The sequence below is a fragment of the Coenobita brevimanus genome, chromosome 73 (assembly GCF_032717465.1).
Source record: "Coenobita brevimanus isolate Jiangsu-jjx chromosome 73, ASM3271746v2, whole genome shotgun sequence".
NCBI classification, from domain to species: domain Eukaryota; kingdom Metazoa; phylum Arthropoda; class Malacostraca; order Decapoda; family Coenobitidae; genus Coenobita; species Coenobita brevimanus.
In genome coordinates this window covers 35,990,717-36,007,262 of record NC_137026.1, presented here as the reverse complement: position 1 = coordinate 36,007,262, position 16,546 = coordinate 35,990,717, and the positions used below count along the sequence as shown (strand labels likewise).

Sequence of the window (16,546 nt, the reverse complement as noted above, 5' to 3'; positions counted from 1 at the left end):
TTTGAAAGTCATTGTTTACTATCATGTTATTTATTATATAATGAGGTAGATCAGCATTTACGTACATGTATAGCAACCTGTTTACCTTTTTGCCATCAGTGTCATGTGTGTGTGGTGTCACTGATGGGGTAGACAGAACAACAAAAGGAAGGCTTGGGTTCCATGTCTGTTGACCACAGGAGATTGTTGAGGCAGATATTCATTTTGGTAAGTTCCAACCATTCCACAGAACGTGACCTGCAACAGATAGTTTTATATTAAAGTCCTTTGTTGTCATGTTGGGTGATGGAGAAGGCAGTGCTAGTACTTGGAAACAGTCATTTATGGACAGCTTATCTACTAGCGTATCCATCGATATGTTCCCTGATTCTGCATCCTGTGAGGGGTGCCCTGAAGAAGAGGATTTGGAGTTTCCTTACTCAGTAACGACCACTCTTCCCACAAAACACCTCCACCTTTCATTGCATACTTTCACATCATCTCTTTCATGATGGTGAGGGTTGAATCAGGTTGGATTTCAGTAATGTGTGTTTTTATGGGTTTAATTCTTTGCAACGGCCATACCACGTTGCGTACACCGCTTCCCGTTCGATCAGCGAAGTTAAGCAACGTTGGGTCTGGTTAGTACTTGGATGGGTGACCGCCTGGGAACACCAGATGCTGTTGGCATCCCTACGTCAAGTGGGGTTGGTGGAGGATTAGTGCCCCTCCCTGTAAAACAATTAACTCTAAGCCCTTGGCCACCCCGTCTGGGATACATGGCGTCTGGCAATGAATGAATGAATGAATGAATTCTTTGCAGAGCTGCAGAGTTCATACAATTATACAGTGAACATGTACATGTGCCATGCTGCAAGTCTCATACAAGGTACAGTTCCATTGGTTATGAAACAGTGACTTAGGGGAGGTGAACTTTCATACACAGAATCAGCAAAGCGAGGGTTAATGGCCTCATTTACGTTTTTCCTGGCTCTTTGGACCCTACCTTACCTTACCCCCTCCTAAGGATGAGAAAAAAGGTCTGGATGGTGATGGTGATGATGATGATGATCTCTGAGCAGAATTAAATCATCTGGATGTAACAATAATAGATTAGAAATAGACATCTTCGTGTTTTAGATGTTTATGGCGTATCGTGATGCGGATGCTGGTGATGACGATTATAATTATAACTTTTAAGCATAGTAACAGTAGATTTAAAGTAGACATAATCGTTTTCAGGTATTAATGCAAATATTGAACAACCAACAATAAACAGTGATAACTCGATATTAGCACATGTCATTGTTAGTGAGGATTGTTTATTGCACCTTTAATAACTGTCATGAGGAAGCAAGAATGATATATTAAAGAATGCATTGCTGTACAGTATAGGGGTTTAACCCATTCAACCCATGGGTGTATTTTTATTTTATTCTTTTCTTTTCTGACAGTTTTACCCGACTTGGGATAGAATTTTGGAAATGGAGGGGTTGGATACAGTCATAATAAATTCCTTAATACGAGAATCCTTTCCTTAAATCAGGCTTCCTCTTCCCCCCCAATGAAGGAGGAGCTAGAGGCCAGAAGTCCGTAAATTGGTCCAAGAAAAAGTTAAATAATACAGACCTAGATTCTGATTTTGTTCATTTTGAGATGGTTGGACACATGACATTTGAGAGGAGGTAACAGCAAGAATATGCTAAGGACATCACTGGGATTTTGTTGGTTAATAATTAGTCAATGATGTGTTGAATGAAAACTCAGTGATCTTACCTTGTCTTTGTCTTTTACAGGCATTGACAGTGTTTGAAGAAGTCGAGGGAAGGAAGATGAAGCAGTGGATTCAGTGTAAGAATTGGATCTTGCAGTTTTAAGCAGATAATCTGTAAAGTGAGTTGAAATAGGTTAGTATCATTTCAGTATAAGAATGCTTTTGTGGTCATTTAATAATCTCTGCCACACTAAATATAATGGTCTGAAACAAGCAGGAGCACATTATATAAAGCCATCATGTTATTGAAGAGTTACATTACTAGTAGTTAATGATGCCTGGTGGTGTGAGTATAAAGCTGCTTCAACTGGATGGATCTCTTGATTGTTTACAGGTATAGACAGAGACATGAGCATCTTCCCAAATCTGAATACATAGCAGAAAAAACTCGAGCCCTCTGAAGCACACACTGGTAGAGACAGGGTTTTTATTGTATTTCATCAGTTGTCAATTGTCGTCACACAGAATGAGGAAAATACTTGTTTCTTTGTACAGTATATCCGAGAGGTGGTTGGGGTTTATTGCTCACCCTATGCCATTCAGTAGCAAGTTAGTGAGGCTGGTCACCTTCACCTGAAATACAGGAACTAAGTACAGTATCCTAACAGTGGGCTCCAACGCTTCTGATGCGGCGAAAAAGGATTGGATGATGGACAGCTGAATGAATAATGATGTTTATTATTATGGAGAGGATGGAGGGTGAAAGACTGACGAAGAGAGTGTATGTGAGTGAGGTGGAGGGGGAAAGAGGGAGGGGGAGGCCGAGGATGAGATGGAGAGATGGGGTGGAGAGGTATATGAGAGAGGGGGGTGTGAGTTGGGAGCAGGGGAGTGAAATGGCGGGGGACAGGGCGACTTGGAGGCGATTTGTTTGTGGCCACCCCAAACGGGATTGAGGCGTCTGGCAATAGATAGATAGAATAATGGTACCCTTGCTTTTATTTGAATTAATGGAAATACAGATTTTGTTATTTATTCATTTGTTTATTTATGTATTATTGGTCAAGGTAAGGTGTAAATTGTCTAGGACGTGCAAGAATTAAAAAAGAAAAAAGTATTAATATAAGTATCATAGATTTGTTTGAGGCCACTCGTTATGGGACTAATGCATCTGGCAGTAGAATATGAGAACTGAGTGATGTTTACCTTGTCTTTGCCTTTACAGGATTAGTGGAATGTGTAGCAAGTCAAGAGGAAGATGGGGGAAATAGAATCAGCATAAGAACCACCTCAGCCAGTGTACCCTGAGCGACCGTTTCAGTTTCCACACCGAGTACGTCCACCACCTGAATACTTCAATGCTCTGCAGGGACACAGAGATGTTACTTGCCTTTACACATGTGGAGTTTTTATGTAAAGTATACCTGTCTCTCCACGTAAGCTGCCAGAACATAGGACGAGTTATGTTGAAAGGCTTTTGGCACATTTTCATTGGCTCGATGTTATAATTATGAATATTATAGATGCAGTCTTTTTTTAATTATCAGGCTGAACTATTTTTCTCCAAACATCTCCAATCAGACTAATTTTAACATTATGGCAGCCATAAAGACCCACTGGAGTGTTGGCTTAACATGATCATTTCAGAAAGAATTACAACTCTCCAGTAGAAGTGTCTCTAGTATTAACCTAGCGCACAATCACTTCCTCTTAGGTGGTCACTAGCAAAGGTTTTTATATATTTTCTAATGCATGCTAACTTAATTTGTAAATCCCAAAGGAGCTTCAGGTTATGATAATTTGATTTTTTTTAAACATACTTTTAGATGCCTGTTAATATTGTTTTTGCTCTGTCCTGCGTTATCTGGTCAAACAGACTAATCAGCCACAACCAAACACCTGCCTTCCTGTGGCAGGCAGCACTTCACCAGGTTCAGAACAGTCCTTTCACCTGGCAAAGTGTAGGGAAAATGGAAGAGATATAGCCCCCAAAAGATGAGGTGTGTTATAGTAATGGTTTCAGCCTGGATTTTCACTACTTGGTATATATGGTTGAGTTCCCCACCTGGGAATGTTGTGCCAGGCCAGCTACCAGGCTTTGGCTCCACATCCCATTGAATGTTCAGTCTTACTAGTTTCAGCCATTCAGTTTCTTGGACAGAAACCTACTCATCCTGTACAGCTCAAGGGGTTATGTGATGCATGATAGTGTTTACAGTCCAAACTAAGTATTCATGTGATTTGGGGTCTGAAACTTGTGTCCAGATGTGGAGTCCTTGATTGTTTTGTCATTAAAATATGTACCTAATATTTCAGACATCAGTTACGTATAAGTATACACTGTCGCTTAGTGTGCTTTTTTCATACACCACAAACAGTGCTTTATTGATCACTCCAGCTACAGATATATGCATATTTTGTGTTCACATACAGTACAGTGTGTGTGTGTGTGTGTGTGTGTGTGTGTGTGTGTGTGTGTGTGTGTGTGTGTGTGTGTGTGTGTGGGCAGTGTTTTTTGCCAGTATGTTGGAATATCTTTGTGTGGACAGTTTTTCCTGCTTGACCAGTAATTTTCCCATAAATGTTATGGAAATCACCATGATCGCATTAATAGCAGCACATTCTGATACTGGTGTGATTGTAACATTATAATATAAACTTTGTTGTGAGTGTATTGTAATATTTTGTGTATGTTTGCAGGTGTAAACAATTGATCAAGGTCTGACCCCAACACATCAAGGCAGCAGTGGTGGCAGGAACACAGTAACCCTCTGTGATGTGAACTACATAGAGCCTGACAGTATATCTGAAATTCATCATAATCAACCTTTTGGGCTGTAGTGCTTATTCTGGATGTTTTTTCTTACATCTACAAGTCCTGGTAAGCAATGAAGGGTGTCTTGTTTTTCATATTATATCAACAACTAAAGCAAATGTTTCTTTACTAGAGAAACTACCCATGATAGGTAGGTAATGAGGTAACACTCTATACGAGGCTCTAAATACACTGGGTGTTCATTCTGGTGAGCACTTCATCCTTATATACTGAACTTGGCTCATACCATGGGAAGATTATGTGGTAGGCTTAGAGTTCATTGGGATGGCACTGCAGTTTATAGGTCCACTTAGCCAGACAGAGTTGGGTTGGTCTGGTACTACGCCAGTCAGCTCGATTGTATTTAGATTTTGATTTTTAGGAGTAACAGGAGACATGGGAAGTTCATTCAGTCTCTCTTCCTTGTCCTTTTTGGAAAAACGGAAACAGCCCATGATAAGTTCCCATTCATAAAAGAGATTTGTTGTAGAAAGAATAGAGACCTGGGAAGACTCTAGTGTCCCTGTAACGGCAACCCCCATCGGAGCATAGATGCCCGAGGTTAGGTTATAGTCCAAAACATTGTAGGGGAGCACATTGACCTGTGTTCATAGTAGCATTTAAGTCATTGTCATTGTCCCCCCCCCCTACCCTCCCAACCTCTTGTCCTATCCAAGCGTGGGGTGAGGTAGGATGTAGAGGGCAAAAAACAATAAAGGGAGAAGTATTAGCAGTATATCCATTGAAATGGGCCACACACATTCACCTATATAATTCAGGCTCCCAGATTCCCTACTCCATTGTATAAATGCAACTTACCATACTTACATTCATCACACACAGTATTTTACATGATGGAACAACCTCTGCTGTGTTAGCCAAAGCTCCCTCCAGCCCGAGCGCTTTACCACCTTTCTGTAAATTATAATCTAAGTAACGACAGGCACTTGATCGTAATTGTGTTTGTGAAACCAGTGCGTATCGTGTGGCACTAAATGTCTGCTTGATGTAAATACTGTCACTTCTCTCATAAGTCCTTGTTGTAATCGTCTAAGGAAGCTTGGCAACATCACCTCCTGACCAGTTTATATTTTGTATCTGGCACATTAGTATATTCTTGTGTTATGGAATCTGTGTTTATGCTGAATAGGCATAAAAGGCATACTGGAGAAAAATAGAGTGAAATGTGCAAAACATACCACTAAGAAAAAGTGATAGAAAGTCTCTTAAGTAGATTTTAAAAATGGTCTTTAACTTTATGATGTCCATTATGCATGAAAAATGATAGTTTAAATGAAATAACTAACATACTTTTTTTTTTTTTTATGACTGTAGGGCCAGCTCCTTCAATCCAGTGATGTATTTATTTTTTTTTAGTTAATTTAGTTGGTTTTATCTCCAGATGATTTTATGCAGCTTGGGAAAGACTGTCAGAATTGGAGGTTAGATACAGGTACATCCTTCATTAACATTTCCCAAAAAACTGAATACAATAAATTTAGGTAACAGTAATGAACTGAAAATCATGTCATTAGATGTAGGGGATTAAAAGCACTTGCATGCATGCCTACTTACAACACCAACTGCCTACTTACGACACCAACTGCCTACTTACAACACCAACTGCTTGCTTACAACACCAACTGCTTGCTTACAACACCAACTGCTTGCTTACAACACCAACTGCTTACTTACACCAACTGCTTACTTACGACACCAACTGCTTACTTACGACACCAACTGCTTACTTACGACACCAACTGCTTACTTATGACACCAACTGCTTGCTTACGACATGCCACATTTATTTATTTTGTTGTGTTATGTATTATACCCCAAATTCCTTCATTTCATACCCCACAGGTTGGTTGGTCTGAGATGCCAGGCTAGCTGATGAGGCAAGGATGGTGTTATGTGGGGGTCAAGAGAGTAGGAGTAAAGCAGCACACACGGCACATCTCTACAACCCCAAGATGAGTCCTTGGGTCCTGCAACTCTGACATCATGAGTACCAACAGACAGGGACTGAGAATACCTAAAGAAACCCCACCACTACTTGCTGATCCTTTTGAAGTTCAGTAGAATCATTTGTAGGCATCAAGAGTGACAAAAACCTACATCATCAGATTGGAGGGGTAAAAATGCTTTGCTATTATGATGATGAAATATTTTACTTGCAGTACCACTATACAAATTCTTTTTGGTTAGAAGAGGCTTTTTAAACCGAGGGGTTAGATGTATCCTACATTAACCCCTCCATTCACTGATATCTTGTATAGTGTATTCTTGTTACCAATACACAGTTATACTCAGCTTAGGATGGGCTTGTAAAACTGAAGTGGTTAGATTTCCCCTCCATTAATCCCTTCACAATTGGAAGTCTCTCCTAAAATAACACATGTTCTTCAAAACACAAAGCATCACCAAGCAGCAGACTAACTTCAACCGTTCCTATAAAGTACTCACTAAAAAATTGGCTTATGTGTATCACCAGCTAGTAAACTATCACTCTCTTCCCTCCACACAGACATGAATCTCAAACACCCCATCATGTCATCTTCAACCAGCCACTTTCTTCAGTACTTTCTTTATTTTTTAGACTGGATACACACAACTTTCTCAAAACACAAGCAACATCAGCACAGAGGCATCGCATTAACAAGCCAGGATAACACTTACAGGCAATACCTTTAGACAGCTGAAGGAATTGGTAAAAACTGTGTATAGCTTAATCATTTAATTTGAACAAAGGTTACATATGCAAGGTCAAGCTGGGTACCCACATAAGCAGCCACAAAACTGCAAAAACTTCAAAAAACATAAAGCTTTGAAAAAAAAAAAAAACATGATGTATGGAGACAACAAATATGAATAACTTGCACCAAGAAGCAAAAATCTTCTTTTCAAGGACCACATGAATATTAAGAGGTACACAGGTCATTTCTTCTGCACAGAATCCATTGCACCTGTGTAACTTTATGTTGCATCACCACCACCACCACAATGAAACAAAAAAACAATAACTTCCCAGCATGAAACAGAAAACCTCAACAATATCCACCTTCCTCCACCCAACACTATGCTTCACAAACGTATACAGAGACTCATAGCCATCGCAGCCAGTCAGAATCTCCAGCCAAACAGCATCCTTCACGAACTGCCAACAGAAACTGCTCAGTTCATAGACACACAAGTGCACCGAGCCAGACTGTAATGCAGTCACAATCCTTCCCTGCTACCATACCAACACAAATGCAACTCAGACCGTCCACTTTGGCATCCCTTATATTCAGCCCTCTACACCACAACACACTGATCCACCTGATGCACCTCACTTTCACAACATAGTCCTTCAACATACCTGAAGCAAAAGGTATGTGGGAACACCTGGCTTATTAACAGGTGCCTCTAGTCCTTGGGGTTCTTGCTGAGATGAGCCTGAAATCACAAGAATAACAGTAGCATTAGATATCAAACAGTATTTAATGTTAGAGTGTTATATCACTGACATTGTGATGTTACACCTTGATAGCAATCCTTCAGTGTGTACTTTGAGAGTTGTGCAGTTTTGAAGCCTCACTCACCACATAGCAGGTAAAAGTATGATTACAGTGCAGCCTTGCAATTGTTAAATTACCATTATCTTCATCAGCCTTACATAATTGCCTGTGTTACAGTAGTTGTGAAATCAAGAGCATAGCAGTAGGATTTCTGTGAGACTAAGAAACAGAAAAGAAGTCCCTCACCCAGCCTCCTGTCCCTCTAGCTCTTGGCAATTTTAAGGCTGTTTGCACCATTGGAGCCCCTATTTCTACTACTACTACTTCTCCTACCTCCTTTAATTGCCTTTCAGTGTAGTAGAAATTACATGGATAAAATTCTTTGAGTCATCCCCTGGGTACTAATGTACTGTACACAGTATTTAATCAAACCTGCTGTGATTCAGAGACCTACATGTTTTATTAAAGTACCAGTGAAGTTAAAAACAGTTTCTTTAAAACTCGTTTAGGGTGATATGAACCAGTACTGTAATGTCCTCACAACTTGACCATTCAAGATTATGATTTGCCACCAAGATTAAAGCAAGATATAGTGGCTGGAAACTACTTGTAACAAAGAAGTTACTTAGGGATATGGATGTTGAACATTTTATTTAACATTATCCTGTAATCACAAATTTTTGAACATATATAATTATTGAATTCAGAACATATTGTGATCTGCCTCATTGTCACTCATCGTGGAAACATTTAGAAAGAGTTAAGCAGACAATGTACAACAAATAGTAAATTTTTATCATTTATGATGCATATGTTATCAGTTTGTTACCAATGTATTCATAAGGACCACTGTAGATATTTGAAGATGTTTAAAAACTTTGATGGATGTGCAAAAAGTATGTGTCTGTAACCTTTGACAGCTGACTGTTGCACCCAAGAAGTTTGAATTTTACAGATGTATTGTTACAACAGGGAAGGACAGTTTGTTGTCCTTAATGCTTTACATGTGGAGCAACTGAGAACACTGTTTCCATTTGTCAGAACTGTGCTGCTCCCATAACTTGAATACTGCATCGTGGATGCGTAAATTTCGGTGAGCTTTAGTTATGGGAATGAGTGTTCTTTGCTAGTCATATATACCATAGCAGTATGACCACACCAGGCCATTAACTAAGCTGAGAAGGGGTTACAGATCTTTGTAATATGAAAAAGAGACTACACTTGGTTATATGTCCACAAAGTCTCATGTTTCAAACCATAACGTCTGGGTACATGTAAAGATGGCACTGATGAGCAGCCTACATGTGGTGGTGCTGTGCACTTTGGGCAGAGCAGCTGCAGCATCCACCCGAACCAAACCTCCTTATATTTCCCTGACACCTCACCAGGGGAAGGAGGTTTGCTCCTGGTGAGGCGCTGTCTACCACAGGGGGCACATAAACCTTGCATGTGTCACTATGGCACCTCCACCTGCCAAGAACCCCAGGCAGGTTCTGTCTCTTGAAAAGAAGCAGGAGATTATTAGGGAACTGGACAAGGGATGGACAGTGAGTTGGGCAGCCAAGTTTATTTTGGTGTCTGTCTTACAATTCTGCAGGACATCAAAAAGGCATGAGAACCTATCTTGCAGTACGGGATTGAATGTGGGCAGACGTCCCGAGGTCTTGAACGGAAAATTATGGCCAGATCCAAGCACCAGTATTTAGACCCGGCAATGTCGAAGTGATACCGCCAGCAACACAGCAGTGGTGTCTTGGTATGAGTGGTGGAGCTCAAGGATGCACCGGCAAAGTTTGCCTGACACTTGGCCATAATTGCCACTAACCACACAGGATTTACTGTACAGTATTAAGAAATTTTCCTACTACTCTGTTGAGTTTATTCTCCATAACATCTGTTTATTCGTCACTCATGCCTCAGCCGTCTCTCTCTCACACTTTGTTAGAGCTGCCTATCCCCTTTCTGTCATCCTTGCTAACCTGCCTCACCCTGAGTAACTCTGCCTTCGGGTGTAGGGTGTAAGTACATTGTACAGTATACAGTAGTAGGCCTACGGTGACATTTTATCATGCTTATTACAGCATTCAAAGGTGTTACTCTATGTTTGAATAGTTATTCAGTGATGGCATTTTACAGGGGGTTAAACTCCCTTTGAGGGGGATTTTGGGAGGGTATTAAATCAGTTTCTGTCAGTACGTCACTTTCCATCACCCCTTTGGCTGTTATACGCCAAATAATCGAGACACTTGTGTACTTCCTTATCCCATGAAATGCAAGCCTGCCGTCCATTGGCTTTATGTTTCAGATGAACCTAGAGCACAACATAATTTTTTCTTACATTTCATTCTCAAACCATGTATCCTTGCTCGTTACACCAGTCCATATGATTTCAGCCGTTTGAACTGAGTCACTTCCACATCAGTGTTACATGATTGCATGGAATTGACTTACTTATGAGACAGGAATGGGTCTCCTTGGTTACTTATTCAAATCTGCTCACTAATTTGACTACAACTGGCCATCAACTGAGCTGAAAGGTTTGGGGATGTGTCAAATAAGCTGACTTTAGTATCCAAGGAGGCTCATTCCTACCTCCTAACTAAGGTTTTTCATATTTCATGCAACCATGGCAATATTGAAGTTATTGAGGTGGTCCAGCTCTGTCAGATGAACACAAATGGTCTATACAAAGCCAAGTCAACCACAGAAGCCCACAAAAGTAAAGATCATTGTCAAATAGTCCATTATTCTCTCCCAAGATAATAAATTAACTAATATATACTGTAATCCCAACTGACAAAGCGGAGAAACTGAAATAGTAAGGCCAAAAAATATATATTGACATTTTTTAAAATTTGGCGCCGAGGAAGCTAGCCACTTTCTGGAAATTTCTGGGAAAGCTTTATGCCTTGCAAGGAGGTTAGATCCCTACTTACTAACAGTTTGAATTACGGTTTCCAGACAATATAGCCCCCTCTTCTAACTGTTTTCATGAGATTTTAATTAATTTGGGGCATTATAACGATTTTTCAGAGCGAGATTAGCAATGTCTGTGATTTTTTAATATTAAACCTGAAATTTGGAACAGTGAGACGGTCCATATTTAAAGTCGTGCTCCGAAGGGCACGTAGGCTGCAGGGAGGTACGGCGTCTTATTAGTTTCTGTTCATTTTGTGATGTTTTTGGACGACTGGACCATCTCCAAGGACAAAAAGTGAAAGATCAAGATTTATTTGTAGGAGATTTTGGAGAGAGAGAGAGAGAAGGAAGCTGTGGATCGAGGAGATGGTGCGAGGAGCGACGGGCTCATCGAGGGACGCCGAGGTGAGCCTGAGTGAAGCTAACCCAACCCAATTTATCCTATATTTTCTCTAGCATCTTCAGTCACAGTTTATTTTTATATTTATCATCAATTATTTTAATGTTTCTAGATTTCATGAAGTTAACTTTGAAACCTGAGATAATAAAAAGTAAAGAGTGAGCGGAGGAAATAATCATGAGACGCGAAGGTAAGAAGAATGTTTGCGCTCAGATCATGTCGACGTACCCATTTCACCAGTTCTTTTCCCAGTTAACCTCCTTCCCTCTTTATTTTTGCTTATCTTTATCTTCAATTATTTTAGCGTCTCTGGACATAGTGTGGTTTAATTTTAGGGGTGATTAGTGAAGGATAGGCTAAAGAAAGTATGGTGTAATTTGAGGGATATCGCCAGACGCCATGACGCCGTTCTTCGGGCGGCGTCACAAGGAGTCTCAGCAGGCGTCACCGAATCGCCTTTAATATATTAACTCTGGCTCAGATTACTCGCTTTTGACTGAAAATTGACGCTTTTGATTGAAAATTGACAAATTATACGACGTCAAGTGGTGTAAAATGCAAGAGTTGTCTTAAATATTAGGGAGGTATGGCTCGTATATTGACAGGGCTGAATAAGGGACGCGGCGACGTCTTGGCAGGCGTAACCAAAGACCTTATTGAAACATTAGCACTGTCAGGCTTTAATTACTCGCTTTTGACTGAACATAGATAAATATATGTCTTTCCTTGGTGTAACGTAAGTGAATCGAATAATGTACAACTAAAAATGACGAGGGAATAAAATAAGTTCCTCGCAAGGTTAGATCCCTACTTAGTGACAGTTTGAGTTTTCAGACAATATGGCCATCTTTTCTAAATTTTCGGGAGATTTTTTAATATCTGGAGATATTTTCATGATTTTTGAGAGCTAGTTTTGGGATACTTATGAATTTTGAGTAGTGAATGTTAGATACGGAACAGCAAGATGGTCGATATTTACAGTCGTGCTCCCAGGGGCAAGGAGTCAGGAAGGAACCTAGCGTCTTGTCGGATTTTACTTATTTTTGTGGTGTTTTGCGACGACTTCGGATTATTTTTATGGACGAGAAGTGAAGATACGATTTATGGGATATTTTGGAGTAAGAAGAGGTGGAGCGAGGAGGAGGGAGTGGAGCGAGGAGCACATCTAGGGTCGGGAGGTAAGAACATCTTGAGTGATGCTGGCTAACCTAATATCCTTAATCTTGTCAACCATCTTTATTCCCAGTTTATTTTTATGCACATCAATTATCTCAGTGCCTCTAGACTTCATAACATAAACTTAGGAGCCTGGTATAATGAAAAAAAAGAGTGACCGGAGGAAATAATCTCAAGACGCAAAGGTGTGAGAAGTGCGATATCCGATCAAACTGACTTGACCAGTTTCGTGAGTCGTTTTCCCAGTTATCTTCCTTCCCTCATTATTTTTGTTTATCTCATCTTTATCCTCAATTATTCTAGTATTTGTGAGGTTCGTGTAGTTTATATGGATGGTAATTGAAGAATGAGTAAGTGCATAGGATTCCCCTAGACGCCCTGACGCTCTCCTTTCTCGGGGGGGAAAACCATTTAAGGAACACCACGTCTCAAGCGTGACCAAAGCTAATTCCTATTGAAGTATTAGCACTCTTAGGCTTTGGTTCTTAGCTCTGATTACTTGTTTATGCCTGAAAATGGATGACATTAGTTGGTCGGATAGTTAATTAAATGACGTTAGGTAAAAAAATGCAAGAGTCGTCAAATGTAGGGAAAGTTTACGGGTCGCTTGTTGATAGGGCCACATAAGGAACACGACATCCCAGCAGGTGCGACGGAAGGTAGTTATATATTTTTACTTGAGTATCATTGATGCTTCCAGGCTCTAAATAAACTACTTTCTTAACTGAATATAATTTACTTGACGTTATCTGGAGGAAATCTTGGAGCTATTATCATTATTAAGAGAATTTATGTTTCGGTTGTTGATAGCGCCACATAAGAGACCCGACCTCTTAGCAATGCGTAAGGAGGGAATTTACCAGTCTAGTTTTCCACTCGCCGTGTCGTGGTCTTTCCCTGTTGATTTATTACCTATGGCTAATTATTTTGATACATTGAGTGATTATGGAGTAACTGATGAGTGAAAGATGGTTAAAACGGACACAAGGTACTGTAATATTTGGGAATGTCTGATGTCTTAGGTCTTGATCGGGCGGTGGGCCATATTAAGGAACACGACATCTCAGTTCGCGTAAACTGTTTTCTCTCCTTTGAGCTGATTGTACGGTCAGTTTATTATTATTATTATTATTATTGATACATGCACTACTATTACTGTACTACTGCTGCTGCTGCTGTTCATTATCATCAGCTTTTACCACTAATACTATACAGCCATATTACCCCATTACTACTGCTGCTACTACTACTACTACCACCTCAAGCCGACGCGATGACCAAGGCCTACTTTGTTTTCCTTACTATTTTCTGAAGTTACTGTGGGCAATTTAAGGAGGGGAGGAGGGGAGTTACAGCTTTCACTACTGAATGTCTCTCATACCTGATTACATTTTTTCCAGTGTTTTTAGCCCTTCACACCGATGGCTTTATTCTTATATATTTATTTATTTTTCTTCACTGGTTTTGTTATATATCTTAGTCGGCATTAAAACGGGGAGGGTGGGGGGTAATACTGCCTTCATTCATCACATCGTTACCGATCAGTTTCTCTCTCTCTCTCTGCCTTCATTCCATTGGAGTATTTTGTAATTCTTGCTATTTTCAGATGGTCTGTGTAGCTTACGTGTCATCATCATTATTATTATTATTATTATTATTATTATTATTGTTTTATTATCGCTTACTATTACTGTAATTATTATTATTGCAGTTAGTCATTTTTATTACTACTACAACAACAACTACTACTACTCCTGCTATTTCTACTACTATTACTACTACTACTACTACTGTTATTTCTGCCTCCGCCACCACCACCATCAGCACCACCACTACTACTACTACTATTTCTGCCACTACTACTGCTATTTCTACTACTACTACAACTACTACTATTTCTACTAGGCATACTGCAACTATCGGTAATACTACTATTACTACTATTGCCTCTACTACTACTACTACTACTACTACTGTTTATCATCATTGTTACAGCACCGTATTATTATTATTATTATTATTATTATTATTATTATTACAGTACCTATTATTATTATTATTATTATTATTATTATTACAGTACCTATTATTATTATTATTATTATTATTATTACAGTACCTATTATTATTATTATTATTATTATTATTATTACCAGGAGGGGGTTTGGTATATGCTTTATCACCACTCCGATGTTGCACTTATTTTATCCATGCTATTTTCGGACTGTTTTCAAGTCGTTTAAGAAACTTTCGAATTGGAGTTAGTTAGATACAGATGACATTAACCTCTTCACTATACTGTTATTTCTTTTTCTTTTTTTTAAATCGAGGCGAAGATGCACTTGGCAGGTTAAGTGATGATTGGGTGAATGCAACATTGCTTCATAATCTCTTTACTCATCAGCCTTATTAATTGACAACATATATCTGAGGGGGACATATGGGTTAGTAAATGTTTTTCGGACACGTTGCATTGAGCCAGTCATCAGCAACCTGTCCAGTGCATCTTGGCTTCGATTTAAAGAAAACTATAATACATTTCACTTGCCTGTTTTTATTATTCCTCTTAAGATCCTATTTACTTTTTTGTTGTTGTTCTTTCCATTATTTTAATTCCTTCTCTTTCTCCTTTCTTTTATTTCTTCCTTTGTTTTCTTTATCTTCATTCTTTGTTTTTCTTTTCTGTTTAATTCTTTCCTTTTCTGTTTCTCCTTTCTTCCTTGACTCTTTCTTCCTTTCTATTTTTCCTTCCTTCCTTCCTTTTGTGTTTTCTTTGTATATCTTCATTCTGCCTTTCTTTATTAACTCTGGTTTCCCTTCAAAACGCATAAATCTTTCTGCCTTTATTCTTCTCTATAATTCATTCCTTTGTATTCCTTTTTCTTCCTTTTTCCTTACTCTTCCTTTCTTCTTTTTCGTTTTATTTCTTCATTCTGACTATTCTTTTTTATCTTTTTCTTTTTTTATTTCTTTTCATCCTTTCTCTTCTCTCTATTTCTTTTCATCCTTTCTCTTCTCTTTTTTTATTTCTTTTCATCCTTTCTCTTCTCTTTTTTTATTTCTTTTCATCCTTTCTCTTCTCTTTTTATTTCTTTCATCCTTTCTCTTCTCTTCTCTTCATTTCTTTTCATCCTTTCTTTTCTCTATTTCTTTTCATCCTTTCTCTTCTCTTTTTTTATTTCTTTTCACCCTTTCTCTTCTCTTTTTATTTCTTTTCATCCTTTCTCTTCTCTTTTTTTATTTCTTTCATTCTTTCTCTTCTCTTTTTTTATTTCTTTCCTTCCTTTCTCTTCTCTTTTTATTTCTTTTCATCCTTTCTCTTCTTTTTATTTCTTTTCATTCTTTCTCTTCTCTTTTTATTTCTTTTCATTCTTTCTCTTCTCTTTTTATTTCTTTCCTTCCTTTCTCTTCTCTTTTTATTTCTTTCCTTCCTTTCTCTTCTTTTTTTATTTCTTTTCATCCTTTCTCTTCTCTTTTTATTTCTTTTCATCCTTTCTCTTCTCTTTTTATTTCTTTTCATCCTTTCTCTTCTCTTTTTATTTCTTTTCATCCTTTCTCTTCTCTTTTTATTTCTTTTCATCCTTTCTCTTCTCTTTTTTTATTTCTTTTCATCCTTTCTCTTCTCTCTTTTTTTATTTCTTTTCATCCTTTCTCTTCTCTTTTTATTTCTTTTCATCCTTTCTCTTCTCTCTTTTTATTTCTTTTCATCCTTTCTCCTCTTTTTATTTCTTTTCATCCTTTCTCCTCTTTTTATTTCTTTTCATCCTTTCTCTTCTCTTTTTTTATTTCTTTTCATCCTTTCTCTTCTCTTTTTATTTCTTTTCATTCTTTCTCTTCTCTTTTTATTTCTTTTCATCCTTTCTCTTCTCTCTTTTTTTATTTCTTTTCATCCTTTCTTTTCTCTCTATTTCTTTTCATCCTTTCTCTTCTCTTCTTTTTATTTCTTTTCATCCTTTCTCTTCTCTTTTTATTTCTTTTCATCCTTTCTCTTCTCTTTTTATTTCTTTCCTTCCTTTCTCTTCTTTTTTTATTTCTTTCCTTCC

At 38.4% G+C, this 16,546-nt stretch overlaps 1 non-coding gene across 1 annotated transcript; it reads left to right on the top strand.

Annotated features, from left to right (window-relative positions):
• The first annotated feature begins 550 nt into the window (after positions 1 to 550).
• LOC145407612 (5S ribosomal RNA) lies at positions 551 to 669 on the top strand. The gene has a single exon (XR_013898762.1). It is a non-coding gene; the product is annotated as a 5S ribosomal RNA (ribosomal RNA).
• Positions 670 to 16,546: the final 15,877 nt, after the last annotated feature.